Below are 21,302 nucleotides of genomic sequence, written 5' to 3' on the forward strand. Positions count from 1 at the left end.
AATTACAGTGTTGGAAGATAGGAATAAACACAAAGAAGGCAATGCCTAACTCTGCCTTAAGGAATTGATGAACCTTTCTTCAAGGAGGAGCTATCTGAGTTAAGATACAACTGAGAAGTAAGATTTCTCAGGTTGAAGAAGAATAGAGAGGCACATTTGAAGCATGAGAAATGCCTTTGAAGGGTGCAAAATTATGGACTTCAGTGAAAGTCAAAATGTTTGTACAGCTGGATAGGGAAAAATAGGGATTTGGGTGAAGTTCATGGAGGTTGGAGAGAAAATGATAAAAACAAAGGTTGGTCCAGATACGAAGGGTTATGTATGCCACATGAGGGAGTTTTCCTTTTGTCCTTTAGGGACACGGGGGCCATTATATGTGTTTCAATGTGACTAAAACTTGCTTTTGAGCAACATAGACTTGGACTATTATCTAAGACTCAGTTTTCAATTTGTGAAATAGGAAGAATATTAGTACGCAGTATATAGGCTCACTTTATGGAATTTAAGTGTGATAGAGCAAGTGAGCCTTCTTGCCGCAGTGCCTGGAATATGGTCAATATTCAATAGATATCAACCACTGTAGTAAAAAAAAAAATCTCATGAAATTAAGTGCTACCCTTTTTGATTTGGCACTTTCCTCTTGTAGATTCTTGCCCTAGGCAGCCAGAGCCATCACTCTGCTTCAGGAAAACAAAATTTTTATGGCACAAGTGTTTTTAAAATAGGTTCTTCAAGTCTAGTAAGAGGCCATTTTAGAAAATATAATTTTTTATTTACAAGAGCAGGATTTTGTTAGAAAAAAAAAGACTCTGAAGAATCAATGGGAGAAGGTTTTGAAGAATGCAGGATATAAAGCATATTTTTAAACAAAAGATCAAACGGATGATAAAGGAAGACTATCTACTTACATCCCAGAGGCTAAATGAACTTCATATGGACTGTGGGGAAGTTAGAGAAGAATTGGATTGAGATGTGTCTTTAAGACGTTCTATTGGGCTTGAGGCGGGGAACTACATCTAAGGGTTCTGGGGAGAGTGAATTCAGTAGCAGTAGGACTGACCACCATCACCTGTTCCTAGTGTCAGGGAGCATCATGAAAGGCAAGCAGATGTCTTGGGGCTTCTTAGCTCATGAAATGAGCACTAAATGTCCTCTGCTGAGGAGTCAACCGGTTGGCCTTCCCACCACTTAGTGGGAGACCTTCCACTTTTCAGTGGGGGATCTTCCATCAGTAGCTGTCCGAGTTGTCTGAGTATTTTCCTACACAAGTTTCTTCCTGTTTACTTCTCGATTCCTGTCTGCACTGCACTGTACATATATTTTCCTTTCTCCTTATCCAAGTACACTTGTAAACCCCAGACACTGATGGTAGAATTGGTGACAAGCGAATAAGTTTAATGTTGGCGAAGAAAAAGTCCTCGGCATCCATAGTTGCTGAAACCCATCCCCAATTTGCCATTAACAGAAATTTAAGAATCATTTTAGCATTATTATTGGAAGATAAAGATAACTTAGCAGAGTGTGGGAAAATCCCAGGTGACAGACTAAAATAAGGCATATATTTTACTGGTAGATTGCTCACAGAGACTTTATCTTTTTTGGTCATGATTGTTCCTGGCGCAAAGCAGAGTGATGATATATTGGAGGGCTTTTGGAGTTTCACATCTAATGCCTTGTTTCCTCTTCAGGCTTGGGGATAGCCAGACCATGTATTCGTAAACCCCCCTAAATCTGGTTTTCTTATTGTAAGTGGGATTAATGATATGTAATCTTCACTCAGTTATAGTTACAATGAGGTAATGTATGAGAAGAGTTTAGTTATTAGTATTATTATCATTATTATTATTATTAACAAAGCCTGTCCATACAGGATTCTATTTACACTCTTTGTTTTATATGTATACTTCATTCAGCTCATTGATGACTATCTTAATGGTAGAGTGAGGGGCAAAAAAGTAACAAATCATCAAAAGATGAAATCAAGTGCCTGGTTAAAACAGCCACCCTTTTGGACCAAACAGAAAGTTTGTTTATGAATCTTGAAAGAGAGTGGGGAGTCTGGGCAGGTTAAGATGGTCTACCTCATCAAGACTCCAGTTTTTGAAGTTGTAGCTGGAAGGGTTGAAATGTACAGTACTCTTCTTCAACCATCAATAATACTTTCATAGAAGTATAGTAATTTCTGGAGGGAGCGTGTACATTTAGTGAGGGGAATTTTTGCTTGTGAATTTTCAAGTGTGAAAACAGTCATTTTTGATTATTCCAGTATTCTGATTTAGCACATGTATTGATTCTGAGGATAAGGCAAAATCTGCTACATTTTGACGTTTAGTAGTGAAATATGATGTGATTTGAAAGGAACTTTTGATAACAGATATGGAGAAAATCATGTCCTTAATTTCATAATAGTGGAGTGGATTTAATGGATGGTTATAAGATATATATTTTATGACTCCCTCTCAAATAAGACCTTCCCTATATGCATAAATTTTACTGAATTTTCAAACACACAAAAAACTTTACAAAAATTTAGACCACTGGATTCTGGAAATGTGCTATAAAAAATGTTACAATAAAATACAATTCATATTTTGAAATTTCTAACTAATACTAAGCATTTTTATTAGAGAAGTTACTGCTAATCATTTGAGATTTTGAGGAATCTACAATAGAATAATAAATACATTCAGTGTATTCTTAATAGATAATAGAATAATGACAAAGATACTTGCAGATTTTATTTACTTATTTTTCATACTGATGCTCATTGAGTGAGTTATTCACCAAATCATATTGTCTATAGATATTTTAAAGTCTCAACAAATCACATCTTTCTGAAATCATCTTAATGGAATTTAGAGTTCTTTCCTCGAGTATTAGATTTAATGTCATTAATGTGATTCCTATGGATATTATGTCCCCTATAAATCAGTATTTATAAACCAGAGTCGGAAGAAGGAGGTCCTAAGATCCTATTCTTTCCTGGATCCTTGATTCCTTGCTTATCCCTTATCTTGGCTTAACTCCTTGCAAACGTTGCCAATAGTAACCAAAAGATGAAAGATTTGAAATTTCCACTTGTTTTCGTCTCTTCTATAATGTTAACTTATCTAGAGAGCTAGACTGTGAGACCCATGTTTATGTTTTATTATTATCAGTAATTCTCAATGAGACTTTAATTGCTTTAATTTCTGTTCTGAATGTGGTGTCTGGGATGTGTTCCAGAATTTCTTCCTTTGAAAATAATAATAAAAATACATCTAGGTTTTGATTTTGCAAACATGTCTTTTGTTTAATGGTTCACTGCATGAAATGTTAGTGAATTATATGTTTTGTTATCTTCAATTTTATTATAAATTCTAACTGCAGGGGCTTGTTGAAAAAATGGTTGAGGTGACTAGTAATAATCCAATAAGAGTTAATGAAGCATTTTCAAAAATTTGTTTATCAAATTTATATTTTGAATCATGTTTTTTTAAGTCCTTGCTACTTATAAATTACTTCATAGTGAATGAGAAGTTAGACATGAGGTGAAGCTTTCGGCCTATTTCTTATTTTGTTTTCCCTTGACAGATGATAAGCCCTTTGTCATTTAATATTTAGCTCTATTTTCAGATAGAAGCTTCATCATAACAAAGCAATGAAAATGTTTAAGTTGGGAGTTGTCAACATTATACAGTTGGTATATTGTATAAACCAATTTCAAAAGATGTAATTTTGCAGTTACATATCTGTTTCCAGGGCAGAAATGTTGCTGAAAACTTCTTTCTCTATTGGACTTTATGGTATCAAAAGCTATTTTTCATTGACTTTGGGCTATTCTTTTGGGAAATGTGTTAAACCAAGTATAGAAGAAAAATCACAGATCAGAATTGGGGAAACTTTTAGAGCTGCATCTTTAATGCAGAACAAATACACTATTATAACTTCAATGAGTCATATTTTATACTTAATAAAGTCCACCTGTTGCAAGTATACAATTCAATGATTTTTAAAGTAAATTTGCAAGTTGTACAACCATCACAATAAATCAGTTTTACATCTCCAACCCCGATAAAATCCCTTGTGTTCGCTAACCATAAAACTCTTTCCCCCACATCCCCTACCCCTACCACCTCAGGCAACCATTAATCTATTACCTATCTCTACAGGTATACCTTTTGTGGATATTTCACATAAAAACAATAATGTCATATATGTTCTCTTGTGTCTGGGTTCTTTAATTCAGCACACCATTTTTGAGCTTTGTTCAGAGTGTACCATGTATCAGTAGTTTATTTCTTTTTATTGCTGAATAGTATTCCGTTGCATGGCTATACCACTTTGTCTATCCATTCATCAGTTGAGGAATATTTAGGCTCTTCTAATTTTTGTCTGGCATTAATAAAGTGGCTAAGAGTATCTGTGTGGAAGTCTTCCTATGGATATATCTTTTCATTTTTCTTAGATACCTAAGAGTAGAATTCCTAGGCCATAGGACAAATGAATGTTTAACTTTTTGAAAAATTTTTATTTAAATTCCAATTAGTTACCATACAGTGTAATATTAATTTCAGGTGTACAACATAGTGATTCAACACTTCATTCAACACCCAGTGCTCATCACAACAGGTGCACTCCTTAATCCCCATCATCCATTTCATCCCCCTCCCCACCCACCTCTCCTCTGGTATCGTCAGTTTAGTAAGATTTTGGTTCTTGGTTTGCCTCTTGCTCTCTCTTTTTTCCCCTATGCTCTCTTGTTTTGTTTCTTAAATTCCACATATAAGTGAAATCCTACGGTATTTTTCTCTCTCTGATTTCACTTAGCATAATACTCTCTAGCTCCATCTAAATTCTTTTGATGATATATATATATATATATATATATATATATATATATATCACATCTCCTTTATCTATTCATCAGTCTGTGGACACTTGGACTGTTTCCATAATTTGGCTATTGTAGATAATGCTGCTATAAACATCGGGGTGCATGTATCCATTTGAATTAGTATTTTTGCATTCTTTGGGTAAAAACCTAGTAGTGCAATTGCTGGATCCTAGTGTAGTTCTACTTCCAACCTTTTAAGAAACTCTCACCCTGTTTTCCAGTGTGACTCCACCATTTTATATCGCCACTAGAATGTATATGATGTCTCATTTCTCACATTCGTTTATTATTGTCTGTCTATTTTATTAAAGCCATTTTAGTGAATGTGAAATGGTATCTAGTGTGGTTTAATTTGCATTTTCTAATGATTAATAATGTTGGGCATCTTTCTTTATACTTATTAACCACTTTTGTATCTTCTTCATTCAAATGTATATTCAAATTGCTTGCTTACATTTGTTGGGTAATTTCCTTATTATTGAAGTATAAATATTTTCTGTATATTCAAGATATGAACCTTTATAAGACACATAATTTACAAAATATATTCTTCTGTTTATTTTTCAATTTTCTTGATGATGTCTTTTGAAGCACAGATAGGTTGGATTTTGATGAGGTCAAACTCACTGTTTTTTAAAATTTTATACATCATGGTTTTGGTATCATATCTAAGAAACCTTATTTAACCCAAGATCTTAAAGATTATCTCCTACATAGATTTCTATATATGCTGTAACAAATCATCACAAACTTAGTGGCTGAAAACAATATATATTTATATTGAAGGTTTGCAGTTCAGAGTTCTGAGACGGATCTCACAGAGCTAAAATAGAGGTGTTGGCAGATGTGTATTCCTTTTTCCTTTCTGAAATTTATTAGGGGAGAATGAATTACCTGGCCTGTACCATCTTCTAGAGGTCACTGACATTCCTTTGCTTGTGGCCCTCTTCCTCAATCCTCAAAGCCAAAACAGCAAGTCAAGTTTTCGCCTTGTATCATTTTTATCTGACTCTGACTTCCGTTTTCCCCTCTCATCTACTTTTAAAGACCCTTGTAGTTACATTGGTTCTTCTTAGCTGAAAATACTTCTATTTGAAGTTCAGGTAATTAGCAACTTCATTCTATCTGCAAACTTAATTACCCTTTGCCATGTAGCTATGACAGGAATGGGCCTCCCTGAGAGGCCATTAGTCTTCCTCACACATAGACTTTACTTTTGGTGTAATATCTAATAAATTGTTGCCTAACCCACGGTCCACGAGATGTTTTCCTATACTATCTTCCAAAAGTTTCATTATTTTAGCTCTTATATTTAAGTTTGTAATAACTTTTGCGTTATTTTTATGCATAGTACCAGAGTCTAAGTTCATATTATTGTGGATGTATAGTTGTTTCATCAAGAAAGGTATACTTTTCCTTAATTGCTTGCTTTTTGTCTTTGTCAGAAATCAATTAAGTAAAAATGTAAGACTTTATTTCTAGACTCTCAACTCTGTTCCATGAATGTGTATGCTTATCCTTATTCCAGTGCTACTTTGTCCTCATAACTGTAGCTTTACATGAAGTTTGAAAGTGGAAAGTTAAAGTCTTCCCGTTTTGTGCAATTTTTCTCAAAATTGTTTTGGCTATTTTAGATCTTCCCTTTTTACAAGTCCACATACATTTTGAACCACTTTTCAATTTATGCAAAAAAAAAAAACTGCTGGAATTTTGAAAAGGTTTGAGTTGAATCTACAGATCAACCAAGAATAGTGTCCATCTTAATAATACTGAATCTTAGAATCTGTGAACATGGAATTCTCCTCTAATAATTTAAATCTTCTTTATTTTTTTTAAAGTTTATTTTACTATTTTGAGAGAGAGTGTGAGACAGAGGGAGTAATAGAGAGAGAGAGGGAGTGAGAGGGAATCCCAAGCAGGCTCTGCACTGTCAGCACAGGGCCTGCAGCAGGGCTCAAACTCAGCAACGGTGAGACCATGACCCGAGCTGAAACCAAGAGTCAGATGCTTATCTGACTGAGCCACCCAGGTGCCCTTAGATCTTCTTTAATTTCCCTTACTGATATTTTCTCATTCCAACTATAAAATTCTTACACTTCTTTGATTGAACTTTGTTTTTTGTCACTATTATGAAGAGTTATAGAATAAATATGCTTTGGTTACATATTAATGCTAAAAATTTTTAAATATGCAGTTGTATTTAATTAAATGAGGAAGGCTATCCATAACAAATAACTTGCAATTGTTTTGTAGAGAAATCTTTTTAGTAGATTGAGTGGTTCACTAGTTAGCTATGCAGTATAAATATAATTAAAACTTGTAAAGGCCTGCACTTAAGGAATATCTTCTTCAGGGAGAATTGGTAAAACTGGAAAAAAGTGTTTATACTTACGAAAAAGTTTGAGGAGGTGAAGCATACCACATTTCCTTCCTGGAGATTCAGGATGCACATTAGCATATTAAAGTCTCAGAAACTCACTGTGGTTTTCTTAGCCATATTTTTGTAGAACATTTATTAACATCTCAAGGAACTCTAATGTACTCTAGAACATGATTCTGGGAATTCTAGATTAACAGTTGATGGTTTGAACAACTTTTTCGTAAGCATGATATCTTACAGTACCTGTGAGAGTAGACATGGCTGTTGTTATAACACAAAAAGCAGCTAACCTAAGCCAAAGGCCTGATGAGTATTGGAGCCAGGGTTTATATCCATCTCTTCTGCTTCCAAATACCATGTGCTCTGAGAGAAGGCTGGTTCTCTGACTGAAGTATCAATCGATAAACTTGTAGAAGAGAGGAAAAAACACTAGTTGACATATAGGTAGCCTGGGTAAACAGAATGTTTTTGAAAATGAGCCATCAGGTACTTTTTATTTATTTTAATTAAATCAGTCCTCAGATCAAATTTACTAAAAGAGAAAGTGCTTAAATTTGAAACTAGAGAGTTGGTAACCATTAAAGTAGGCCTCTTACAAATATTGACACAATTCCAATAAATTTAGTTAGAGCATGGTGGAATCAAGAATAATCAAGCAGAAGGTCACGTGGGTGGCTCAGTCAGTTAAGCGTTGACTCTTGATTTCCACTCAAGTCATGATCTCACAGTGCATGAGATCTAGTCTCACATTAGGCTCTGTGCCGACAATGCGGAGCCTACTTGGGAGTCTTTCTCTCCCTCTCTCTCTGCCTCTCTCCTGCTTATGTGTGCATGCATGTGCTCTCTCTCTCAACATAAATAGATGAATATTAAAAAAAAAGAATAATCAAGCAGATATTTACCTTTTAAAAATAGTAACCAAGCCAAGGACCAAAGTCTCACCAGAAACCAATCCCCATGGCACCTTAATCTTGGGTTTCTAGCCTCCAGAACTGTGAGAAAATAAATGTCTGTAGTTTAAGCAACCCAATTTATGGCATTGTGCTACAGCAACCTAAGTAAACTAATACAATGTGCCGACTAAATATCACTATCCACTGTCATGAGTGTCATAATAGAAGTCCACAGGGGCTCAGGAAAGGGAATGATTGATCAAATGCTTCAGAGAGGGAAAAACATTTGAACTGATTCTTGAAGGATGGGTATAGATTTGCTAGGCGGTGACATAACTGGGCATTTGTAAAAAGTTTTTGGTATTTGCTAAATGCTTGCTTCTTGTCACAAAGCTCTTCCTTGCAAGGCTTTCATTCAGCACATTTAATGCTCAAAGAATAGTCTTAATGAATGTTATTAAATGACTTCCATGGTTATTGCTCCACCCCTCCCAACATTCTAGGACTTGTTGAACTTCTCCATTTTTCTAACCTCGTGGTATGATGTCTATGTTCCCTCTAGAGATCTTACGGTTTCTGTGGAATTGGGTTTTAAGGTGTCTTTAAAAATCTCTAACTGGAGGTCAGTGTGGAAAAAGCACAATGTCAGGAAGAAAATAAGGGCATCAAGGCAAATCCTGGTGCCACAAGCACCCCCAGAAGCAATAGTTCAAAAACATTCCCCTTTAATCATTTCCTGCCAGGGAAGATAAGTTACAGCCTGTCTGTGTTCCTATCTTATTTTGTGCTTACTCTTTCTACTGTGTATACTAATGCATTATAATTATTCATGTCTACCCTATCCACTGGACTGTGGGTTTCATTGTGCAAATGATATTCCATTCCTTCCCTTTCTGCTACTGGTTTCTTTCTTTCTTTCTTTCTTTTTTTCTTTATTTCTTCCTTCCTTCCTTCCTTCCTTCCTTCCTTCCTTCCTTCCTTTCTTCCTTCCTTCTTCTTAATTCTTCCTTCCTTCCCTCATTAGCTCAACTAACATACCTATATTTAAATGCCTACAGTATGCCACTCACTCTTCCAGGCACTGTCAGTACAGCAGCAAATGAAGTGCTTATTCTCAGCAAGGTGGTTGTACATTAGAAGTAAGGGGGACAGGCAATAAAAAAGAGATAAAGAAATGGTCAAGATGATTTCACTGATAAGTGCCCTACAGAGACTATGGTATAGGAGAGAGAAACTGTGGACAGTGGTGGGGACAGCTAGAGTCTGAAGATAAAAAGGATAAACAAGTACTGCAAAGACGAGTAAGAAGAGGAAGCAGAGAAGAAGCCTCAGGTAAATAGGATAGCAAGTGCAAAGGCACTGGGGTAGTAAAAAGTTGATTTTATTGAGGAACAAAAGGCATGGCAAGTACATAATATGTGAACTAGAGAGAGAAAATAAGGTTGGAACTTATGGCTCCTGTTGAGAACTTTGGATTTACTGCAGTGGAAGGCCATTAAAGGATTTTAATCTAAGGAGAAATTTTTATGTTCACATTCAATTGCAATGCACAATTTGTACTTTTAAATGTCATTGTGAAAACCAGATCTCAAGTGAGCATGTATGGAAGCAGGAAGACTGTCGGCAAGCTACTCCTGTAATCTGGCATAAGTGAGGAGATCCTCAGCCCAAGTGAGGAGCCTTGCAGATGGAAAAGAAGATAAAACATTGAGATAGGCTTTTGAGGATAAAAATAAATGATGTGATTATGAATTGGACGTGAGAGTCCAGGAAAAGAAAGAATTGAAGTATGACTTCTAGGTTTATTGTCTTTGAGCGACTAGATGCAAGACAATGCCACTTAACAAGGTAGGAAAGAAGGAAAGAAGTGGGTTTCAAAATGTAAAAAGAGGGTTTTTTTGGACCGTAACTACGAGATATTTTGGCAGGGATATCGTGGACACATTGGGATATAGGAAACTAAAGCTCAGGGGGAATTTTTATATTGGATATAGATGAGAGGTGATATTAAAAGGCAGAGAATAGATGCCGTTAAAGGGGAAAAAAATAAAGACAAAGAAGGAAAGAGGCCCAAGACTGAAGTGTGGTGTATGCCTAGACAGCAGTGGCCCCTTATCCATGGTCTCATTTCCCATGGTTTCAGGTACCTGCGGTCAACTGCGGTCTGGAGGCAGATGATTCTCCTTCCGCCGAATCGGCAGAAAGTCTATAGCAGCCTAACACTACATCACGACCTCTACATCGTTCACCTCTCTCCGTCTCATCATGGAGGTCTTTTATCATCTCACATCATCACGAGAAGAAGAGTGACTACAGTGCAATAAGATACTTAGAGAGAGAAACCACATTCACACATTCACATAACTTCCATTACAGTATATTGTTATAATTGTTCTCTTTTCAGTTATTGCTGTTAATCTCTTACTGTGCCTGATTTATAAATTAAGCTTTATCAAAAGGCTTTATGTATAGGAAAAAAGCATAGTATACATAGGGGTTGGTGCCCTCCGTGGTTTCAGGCATCCACTGAGGGTCTTGGAACACATGCCCCACAGGTAAAAAGGACGACTCTCTACAGAAGATGGAGACAGGGAAGCGGCAGCCAGAGGTGGAGGAGGAAAGAAAGGAGAACAGGACCCAACAGAGGAAGGAGTGGCCAGCTGTGATGAACGCCGTTGACAGGCTGAGTGAGATAAGCTGGCGACGTGTTCATAATATTCAGAAAATAAATGTCGTTGGTGACCATCCAAGAAGGGTTCCCTGGGAGTGGTGGAGACGGAAACCAGACAGAGAGAGCTAAAGAGAAAGCTCCCAGGCTCCCACTTTCTATTATTAACCTGAAACCTCTGCGTTATATCTAAACCTGAGCTACACTTCTCTAAATACACGTAGTCTGTGGAGCCACACGTTCTGGTCGCTGAGATGGTATTATGTCACATTCAGAGATCCTCGCAATCTGAAATAAGCAATTTGTAGAATTTGCTGGAAAAAAAAAAATCAGGCCCAGTGATGCTGGCCTTCCGGATACACTTTGTTGTTGGATAATTGTATGATGCATCATCCCCCAAATAGAAGGATGTAAGCTGGCACTCACTTTGTGACCTCATTGCCATTCATTGCTAACAGATCGGGAGTGCTTAAGAAGATACATTTGCAGAGACAAAAGGCATTTCACACCACGGTTTGTTCCCTATCTGTTTCTTCCACCCAACCTGAAAAGTAACTTTCTATTGCCCAATCTTGGTACTTTCTGGAATCTAAAGAGAGAGAGAAAATAGATTTTAAAGCTTTTCCTCGAGTAACCTGTCTCATGGGCTGTTTATACAGTGAGCATAATTCTCTTGGAGCATGAATGAGGAGGAAGGAAATACCTTTAAAATGATTAGCTAAAAGAGCTTCATTTCTTCCTTTGTAAAGTGGACCATGTTTGTCTTTCCTTTTATCTTCTCTTGTTTATTTTCCTCTATCCTTAGTTTATTCAAAGTCTGTCCATAGCTGAGCCGAAGCTTGGTCTGGAATCAGAGTGAAGATTCAACCACAGAACACTTTTTTATAGGGACTTGTGGAAAGTTTTTTTTTTTTTACTGTTTTCCTTTCCATCTTGGGGACGCCTAAAAATAACTTGCAGGTGGGCAACTTAATTCCGAGCCAAATTCTACCTCTGTTCTTTATTACATTATTTGTTGCATTTTTAGAAAGTTTTACAGCTGATATTGAAGTTTTTGATTATTTTTTTTTTCTGGATCTGTAATTTCCCGGAGTTATTTTATAGGCCTATATAAAGTCCATAATCTTGTTTTTATTATAATTTAGTTTTGGTAAATGAACAATGGAGTGGAATTTGGACATGGGGCCAAAGACAATTTTTTTCTCCCACCGTGAAATGATCCCTAGTTGTTACTTGATCCTGGCATTGAACATCAAAGGTTCAGGTCTCTTTTAGGAAATGTGGACAGCAGAAAACGTCTCTACTGAAAGGATATGGGGCGGGGGGGGGGGGGGTTGTGGGCAGGGAGACAGTCAATCCCACTAGACATTGTAATGTTGTCTCTAAATAGATTTTTTTTTTTTTGACTAGGCCATTCAGAAGCTGTCACACACATCTGTATTTACAAATTCAAAATGCCTGGTACTATCACTCGGGCAGATTTCTTACCACTAAATTCCAATTATTGACGTGATTTCCTGAGTGACTCTCATGCCTGCAACTATAATGCCTTATAAATTTCTGTTTAAACAAATGCATTTGCTCTATTTTTTTTTTTTTTTTTTTTTGTCTAACTGAATGTTGCTGGGATACCTCAGAATGAGGCCTTTAATACTAAATAATTAGGACCATAAACTCTTCAATCGACTGTTATCATGCAGTGCATGTAGAAGCATTACTACAAGCTCATTATGATTAATCTGGGAGGCAATGTGGTTATAATTAATTTCTACTCAATCCTGTTTCCTATAACGGGGGGGTGCACACATCTGCTTACACTTAGTGAAGACTTACTACCTTAGATCGTTGTCATCTAAATCACAAAAATTACTGATATTGTGCTCAAAATTAAAGAATGCTTGCAGTGCACCTGAAGGGCATGGAAGAACATTGAATTTGAGTCAGGCCTTGAGTTACAGTTAGGGCATAAGAAATATGTCCCCTTTTTGAGTCATTTCAAATCTTTTGGCATCAGGGTCTTCTTGAAATTTAGGCATTTGAATTAGGTGATGATCTTATCACTTGCTTTATCCAAAACTCTGTGAGGCAACATAAAATTGTCCTTTTTCCTTTCTTTTCTTTAACAATTGATTAACTTTACAAGGAAGACATGATGTGAATATAAGATCAAAGAAATCACACAATACAAATTAGAATATGTCTGTTTTAACCTAACCTTTCTCTCTCTCCCCCATCTAAGGCCATGAGGAAATCGTATGTTTATTTTAACGTGTATGCTTTGAAATCTTTTTCTGTGGGTTACATGTGAATGTGTATTTGTAAAAATGATAAAACTATATTTAGAATGCCTGCATAACATTTGTCTTACGAATGTACATAACATATTTAGCCATTGTCTTATGGAAGTATAGTCATAGTATTTTTCTTTTAAAGAATGATGATAAAGGTCCTTTCTGAAGACATATGCAATTAATTCTACATGGAAAAAGCTAACAGGTGAAATTGTTGCATCGATGGAATTGCACGTTTAAACAGTTTAACAGACATTGCCAAAGATGCCCCCCCAAAACTGCAGTTTATATCAAACAATTTTTTATATTATATGAGTGTTCAAAATGTTGCCGATCTGAAGGCTAAAAATGTGCTAGCTCATAACTAAAAAAAATTAAGTTTATTTATTTTTGAGAGAGAGACAGACAGAGTGTAAGCCGGGAAGGGGCAGAGAGAGAGAGAGGGAGACAGAATCCAAAGCAGGCTCCAGGCTCTGAGCTGTCAGCACAGAGCCTGATGCAGGGCTCGAACCCACGAACGGTAAGATCATGATCTGAGCCAAAGTCGGATGCTTAACTGACTGAGCCACCCAGGCGCCTCTCTCATAAGTTTTGTTTGCTCTTCCATGATCACAAGTGAAAATGAGATTGTTCTTGTCATTACTGGGTTTTTATGTTTCTGTTATATTCTTTGCCCAAATTTCTATTTTTAAATATTAATCTATATAATGTTTTAATACATTCTACATACCAATCCATTCCTTTTGTATATTAGACAATTATTTTTCTAATTTATCACTTTCTCTTTACCTTTGTTATAGTGATTTTTATATTTTGTTTTTGTTTTGTCAAGGGGAGTTCTTACTTGAAAATAGTTTCCAGAAATGATGTGGGTACTTTTTATATAAGAAATGTGGCCTATTGTGCAGAAATCAATAGTCAATAGATTTATAGAGGACCTACTCTGTGCAAAGTACTGTTATCAAAAATAATAAATGAAAGATAGCAATTCACATGAAAAGAGTAATCTCTTGAGTTTCTTAATATATCACATTTAAATATACATTCTGTGCTTACACATACTTAAATATGTACTAACAAGGCCAAAAATAAGGCTTTGAAATGTTTATATAGTATTTCATTATTGTGAAATAAGGATCAGGAGATACATCCATTAAGGTACAAATTAAAGTAGAAATCACCTGTAATTTCATCATTCAGAAATAGGTACAATTAACATCTTTATGTTTATGCGATTCTTTGTGTTTTCTTCTATGCACACATATAGAAAAAGCAAATATGGTTGTATCTCAGAAATATTATTGTTATTTGACCCCCAAATTGTAGAATCATAGAAGAAGTTAATGTTTACCATTACATAGTCAGTGTGGTAATCTCCTTTGCTGAGATACCTCTGGTGAAGGACAACCCGCTTCTTTTCCAAGTATTGTTCCTCTTTTCCTTCCTCCCTTTTCCTTCTTTTCTTCTATTAGTGATCATATCAGAACAGTCCTTTCTGTGCATCCTGCAACTGGTCTCCTTCTAAGTTTTACTCTTTGCTTCTTTTTGCCTTAATCATATTTAGATGTATTTGTTGAGGAGACAAATACGCTATTGAGAATAACCACCTGGACATATCTTCATGTAATATAGACTCGTGCTCCCTGTGCACATTGTGTAGCCAATGATGATGTTCGAGGATATGAGAGGACAAGAGAATTTTACAGAGTTTCTGTCTCCTTTGGGCTTCTCTGCCCTAGGTACACAAAAGCCCATTGCCTTGTCATTCTCTGCGGTGTTATGTTATTGTGGATAGAAATCTCTTTTACTGAGAAGACCCCCATGCTACCTCTTGTCTGGCTAACGTCTTGCCCTTCAGTTCCTGGTCATCTGTTAGCACCTCTAGAAAGTCCTCTCTGGGCTTAGCCTTTTTCACGGCCCAATCTGGGTTAGATGCTTCCATTCTCCTAGCTTCCATGCTTCACTTTGTAAGGGCACATGTCATACCACTTTGGAATTGCTTGCTGATTTGTCTATAAGCTCTTCATTAATCTGTAAGCATCTCAAGAGCAGATCTTTCCCATGTCTGGGTCCATGGCACTTTACACTGTGCAGAGTAGACTCCAAATAAATATTTGTTGAAGGGACAACGAGTGACAGAAAGCATAAACAAACTCTCATTAATCTCCAGTGTCATTTTCAAAACCCCTTAAAAATGGCCTCTCATTTCAGCCCAGTCTAGTCTCCCTTTCTGCCTCCAAGACCCTCTTTTTTCTCCCCACCACTTGCTTTCTGCCTTTTCTAATGGAAATCAATTTCATTTTGGCTTCTCTTAATCATGCCTCTTTCTTTTCACGTTGTTTCAATGAGACAACACAGAGAATGAACATGGATGGAACCTTCCTACTGCTGAACGTTGTGACTCTCCATACATGAATATTTTGGTCTCTCATATTTATTAAAAATACATGTGTCTATCTATCATCTGTCTATAAGATATGCTAGGCACCAAATGGCTCACAGTTAATATTTTATGAGCTGGGATTTTGCGTTATTTGTATGGTTTTCATTTTGTTTGTGTTTCCTAAATTGCTCACAATGAAACTGTAATCTTTTTTTATGTAGGGAAAATATTAAATTATTTAGAAGGTGAGTTATTAGATTTGGCAATGAGGAGGCCCCTAGTGTCCCTCCAGGAAAATTTGAGGGGAGTAGTGAAGGAGGAAATAAGATTGCAAGGAGGTAAGGATTCCAAGCTTATCACTTACAAATTTGGAACTTTTGAAACTTCTTACCCTACTGAGATGAACTTCAATTTAAATTTAGATATTACAAGATGTTGATAATTTTAGAGTAATTCTAATGAATAATTTCTCATCAAATGAGTTTCATTTAATTGCCTGGGGAATGGATATAATGTGTACTCTCTTTCTCTGTGGAATGAGGAGACTTAATGTCAGTCTCTGACATTCGAGGTGCAGACTCAGGAGTCGTTATAGCCATGGGGCTGAGGTCTGTGCATCCTAGAGGGAATGGCCATATAAAAACACTCTGCACTTTATCAAGTTTCTTATGGATCATTTCGGTTTCCATGAAATTATTTCCTTCTCTCCCATGGCTGGTAAGAATGTTTGGAAACTACATGTTCAAGGGCTTTGCTCCAGGACCCTCTGGAGACAACAGGGCAGCATGGTGGGCATGGCATATGCTTTGGAGTCAGACAGGCACTGAAGTTGGATTGCCAACTGCACCATTTGCCTGCTGTGTCCTTGAGCGTATAAATCCCCTAATTTCTCTAAGTCTGAGTTCTTCACCGTGATAGCAGGGTTCTTGGAAGGGTCATGACACAATTAATGCTTGACATTTGTGGGTGTTAGCTACTCTCCTCTCCTTTTTTCCTGTTTCCTCCACCGCTACTGAATTTCTTCTCGAGTGAAGGACATGGTCTCCTTAGAGAAGTAATGAAAGCTGTGGACTCCCTGCCCAGGAAAAGGCACACTCGCACAAAAATTGACACATAATTTGAGACAATTTGCAGGCCCCCTTGAAACATTTCCGTGGGCCTAGTCCTTAATAAACATTGTTTTACATCTTTAATTTCAGCTCTGTTCCATTTTTCCTTTTATAGACTCTCCTGTGGGATTTCAAATCTCAAAGCCTTTTTCTAGGGCTGTCGGAGACTGGGGAGGGTGGCATCCCTCACCACCCAGCTGCACATGCAACGGGGCGGGTGTCAGAGAGCAGGCGTGACTACCTGAGAACTGAGGCCAGTGTTACCTTTCTCTTCTCCTTGTTAGTTTTTCTGGGGCTTGCTTGTTCAAAGCAACACGTGTTTACCTCTGGGATGCAAATGAGGCTCGAACTTACTGGATCAGATTCTCTGACACCTCACAGCCTGGCTGAGCATTCTCCTCCGGATTGCTCCAGCTCTTTCAAAAGGAAGCGAAAGAGTCCATTCATCAAATCCCCCAACTTGAACTCATTTTATTTCTATTCAATGAAGAGCATGCTGCAATCTGAAGAGTCAAACAAACAAACGGAAACAAGCTTAGAACATCTGGATTTTGTTTTTGCTTTTGCCCTTAGGGGCTCTCTCTGACTGCCAGGGTCCTCTATGCTTTGCCTGAGGTCTAAGACACACAACGCCTCTTGAAGCAGGCTTCAATCAATGAAAATGGAAAAGTGGTATATGGATACCGAGCTCTCTTGCCCCAAAGTAGATAATCCAGGGGCTCGTACCGTGGGTTGGCTCCCAGAGTTTCCTCAGCTGAATGATGTTCTAGTTGCCCTCAGTAGTAACCAGTTTGGTAAAGCACATTCTATTGCTCAATTTCTATGCCCGTCTCACTTCCCACGTACTTATTAGTGTTTCCTTCGTTCCCAAGGCAATTACTTGAACTTAAATCCTCTGTCACAGTTGGCTTCTGGAAGAACACAAACTACAACATTATCTAACTCACTCAAGGGACGTGGTTCGGCTCTCACTTCTTGGAGGAGGTTTAACATCCACGTGGGTTGTGCCCACTAACTGCCTGTAGTAGTCCCCAGGCGATGTAACGAACAAAGCACCGCTCACACATCCAAATGCCCCCCCCCCCTCAAAGGGAGCTCAGGAATACTACTCTCAGTCACAAATCACTGATCTACAAGGCAAACCATTTTATTCTAGCTTGAAATACATGCTCTGATAATTGATTTAAGTGTGTAATTTTAAGTTAAAAGGAATAAGATAATTCTACCAGGGTTTGCAAATAATATTGTAATGTTTACAATAATTTAAGATTTACTGTATTTATGTCTCTAATTTATTAGATTTATAAGAATTGGTTGAGTTCTTTGGGAGCTTTTTCTGTTATTCAGATAATTGAATTGCATATAAAAGAAAATCAAATATATTAAATGTATAGATGTTGTTTAAAATATTTAAGGGGATTTAATTAACTAAGCTGTAAAATCCTCTTTAAAAGTCATACTTAAAATTTACTGGATTTATAAATAGCATCACAAGTTTGTAAATTAAATCTAAATGCTTTGTGGAAAAAAAAAGCCATGACTAAGCCTCTCCATTTGTAACTTTAGTAAATTAAATATTAATTTCAAAATTGTAGTAACCCTACATAATATTTTCTGTGTGCAATAACCTCAAACAAAGAAATGATTTCACATTAATAGTGTTTAATAAGTCTTGCTCTTTGTTCTAAAAAAATTGTTAAGAATATTTGTCTGTTATCAAACTTAGCCCATCTTTTAAAGCACCCTTCTAACTCCCGCTTCCCCATGAAACCTGTCTTGGTGTCTCCAGTTCTCCTTCATTCTCTTTACTTGAACTTCTGTTATATTTATAGTCTACATCATTCAATGTTACCACAATCTATTTTTTTGTGCATTATTCTGTTATTCTTTCCACATAAGGCAGCATAGTCTTATGACTGGATTGATAGTTCTTTCACAGTCCCATGCCTTCCTCTTCTTTCGAATCACCCAAAGAGTCTTCCCCAAACCCATTCTACCCTCTCTCATTGTGGAGAATCCCAACTCCAGTGAGAGTTCCTGACTGGCTCTAGTTTTCTGTCTTCATGAACACACTATTCTTGCCAAGTATCTGGCCTTAAACCAGTTGGCCCCAGTCACAGGTAGTAGGACCTGTTGGTTTGCAACCCTCTAGGGATCTTCCCTGGTGCAGTCTGAAATCAGACCCCTGAATGAAGAAGGCAGTTAGAGACAGAAGAAAAGCCAGGCCACTCCAGGTTGGTAGGTGGCAGTTTTCATAAGCAAAAGAAACTTACATGGGAGGATTGTATTGCGTAGCAGCAAGTAGAATGGATCCCCTGCCCTTGCTTGCCAAATTTTAAAAGTTTATAGAGAGATCTTACCTGGGTTTAGTCACATGCACCATGTGGGTGTTTGGAACACCGCATTACCCATGCAAGGCTGTGTTTTTAGAGTAGCCTCTGGGAGTGGGAAAAGCAAGCAGAACCCATATTCCAAGGATGAGGGCAGGGATGAGGAGCCTCTGAGTGCCCAGGTTCAGCTCATGGGTCAATTGGCAATCACATCCTTTCAATGACCTCCTCCAACAGGGTCTCACTTATCATTGTTCAAGACTCAGCTTCATATAGCTGCCTTGACTATATTTGTATCAATTATCTCTTGCTCCAATAATGTATATTAACTGTGTCAAAACTCAGAAGCTCTAAAAAATAATTTTCATAGCTCATAGTGAGTTCTGGCCTCAGCTGGGCTCATTTGTGAATCTTCCACCAGCTATGGGTCAGTAGGCTGATCTTGGCTGACATCTTTTGCAAATTTGAGAGTCAACTGGCCATTGGCTAGTTTGAGAGCGTGGGGTGGAATGACTCTGCTTCCTCTCAGTATCTCTCACATAGCCCCAGGCACCTTCTGAGACTATCTGGGGCCACCACAGAAAAGGCAGAAAGGAAATGACAGATACAAGTTCTCTGTCAAGCCTCTGACATGTCAAGTCTGCTAAAATCCCATTGGCCCACACAAGTCTAATGACCAAGCTCCTGTTCAAGGCATTTGGAAACAGTCTGGAGAAGAAGTGTGACGCCACAGGGCAAAGAATGAAGATATAAGGAGAAGGCAGAATTGGACCATCATTGCACTAAAGCAAAATCAGTACAAAGATCAGAGCACTTACTAGGATTATGAAATTGAGACACAGCTGTGTTTCTGGATGATGTAAAATCTGAAATTCCTGATATATTTTTGCATAAATGAGGACGAGCTCCAAGGGAACAGAGTGAACAAGACAAGTATATCTACTATCACCATTTATTGATAAATCATGGTGAATGATTGCCTACTCTCCATGACTGGATCCTGTTCTGTTGGAATGTTTTTTTGTAATTTCAATCATTGCATCCATTTATTTATTTTTTTTAAGTTTTTATTTAAATTCCGGTAGGTAACATACACTGTAATATTAGTATCAGGTATACAATATAGTAATTCAACAATTCCATATATCAGCTGGTGCTCATCTCCACAAGTATACTTCTTAATCCCATCACTTATTTAACCCATTCCCATCCATTCCCCACCCACCTCCCTTCTGGTAACCATCAGTTTGTCCTCTATCGTTAAGAATCTGTTTTTTGGTTTGCCTCTCTCTCACTTTTTCTTCTTTGCTCACTTGTTTTGTTTCTTAAATTCCACATATGAGTAAAATCATATGTTTTTTTGTCTTTCTCTGAGCGATTTATTTCACTTAGCATAATACTCTCTAGCTTCACCCATATATATATACCACACCTATCATATCTATTCATCAGTCACTGGACACTTGGGCTGTTTCCACAATTTGGCAATCAACAACACTAAAAGGCAACCTATGGAATGGAAGAAGATATTTGAAAATGACATATCTAATAAAAAATTTGTATCCAAAATGTATAATGTTTAGAGGCACCTGGGTGACAGAGTTGGTTAAGCATCCAACTCTTGATTTTGGCTCAGGTCATGATCTCACAGTTGGGCTCACAGCATGGAGCCTGCTTGGGATTCTCTCCCTCCCTCTCTCTCTGCCCCTCCCCTGCTTGTGTGTGCTCTCTCTCTCTCTCTCTCTCTCTCTCAAAATAAGTAAAATAAACATTAAAAAAGAACTTATAAAACTCAGTAACCAGAAAATGAATAATCCAATTAAGAAATGGGCAGAAAACATGAATTTCCCCAAAGAAGACATGCAGATGGCTAAGAGACACATGAAGGATGTGCAACATCACTGATCATCAGGGAAATACAAATCAAAAGCATGAAGAGATAGCACCTCACACCTGTCAGAATGGCTACAATCAACAGCATAAGAAACAACACGTGTTGGCAAGGATGTGGAGAAAAGGTAACCCTCTGGCACTGTTGGTAGGAATGCAAACTGGCGTAGGCACTGTGGAAAACAGTATGGAGGTTCCTCATAAAGTTAAAAATAGAACTACCCAATGATCCAGCAGTTGCACTACCAGATGTTAACCCAAGGACTATCAAAATATTAATTCAAAACGACACAAGCCCCTCAATGTTTAGAGTAGCATTATCTACAATAGCCGAATTATGGAAGAATACATTTATGTTTAACCCAGTTTGAATTACACTTTTTTGTTAACTTGAAGAGTTTTAACTTTGACAGCCTCATACTGTAATGAAGGGGAGCATGGTGCGGTGGCCCCTAAACTTGGAATCCTGTTCTCCCTTCCCT

The sequence above is a fragment of the Panthera tigris genome, chromosome B1 (genome assembly GCF_018350195.1).
Source record: "Panthera tigris isolate Pti1 chromosome B1, P.tigris_Pti1_mat1.1, whole genome shotgun sequence".
Lineage (NCBI taxonomy): Eukaryota > Metazoa > Chordata > Mammalia > Carnivora > Felidae > Panthera > Panthera tigris.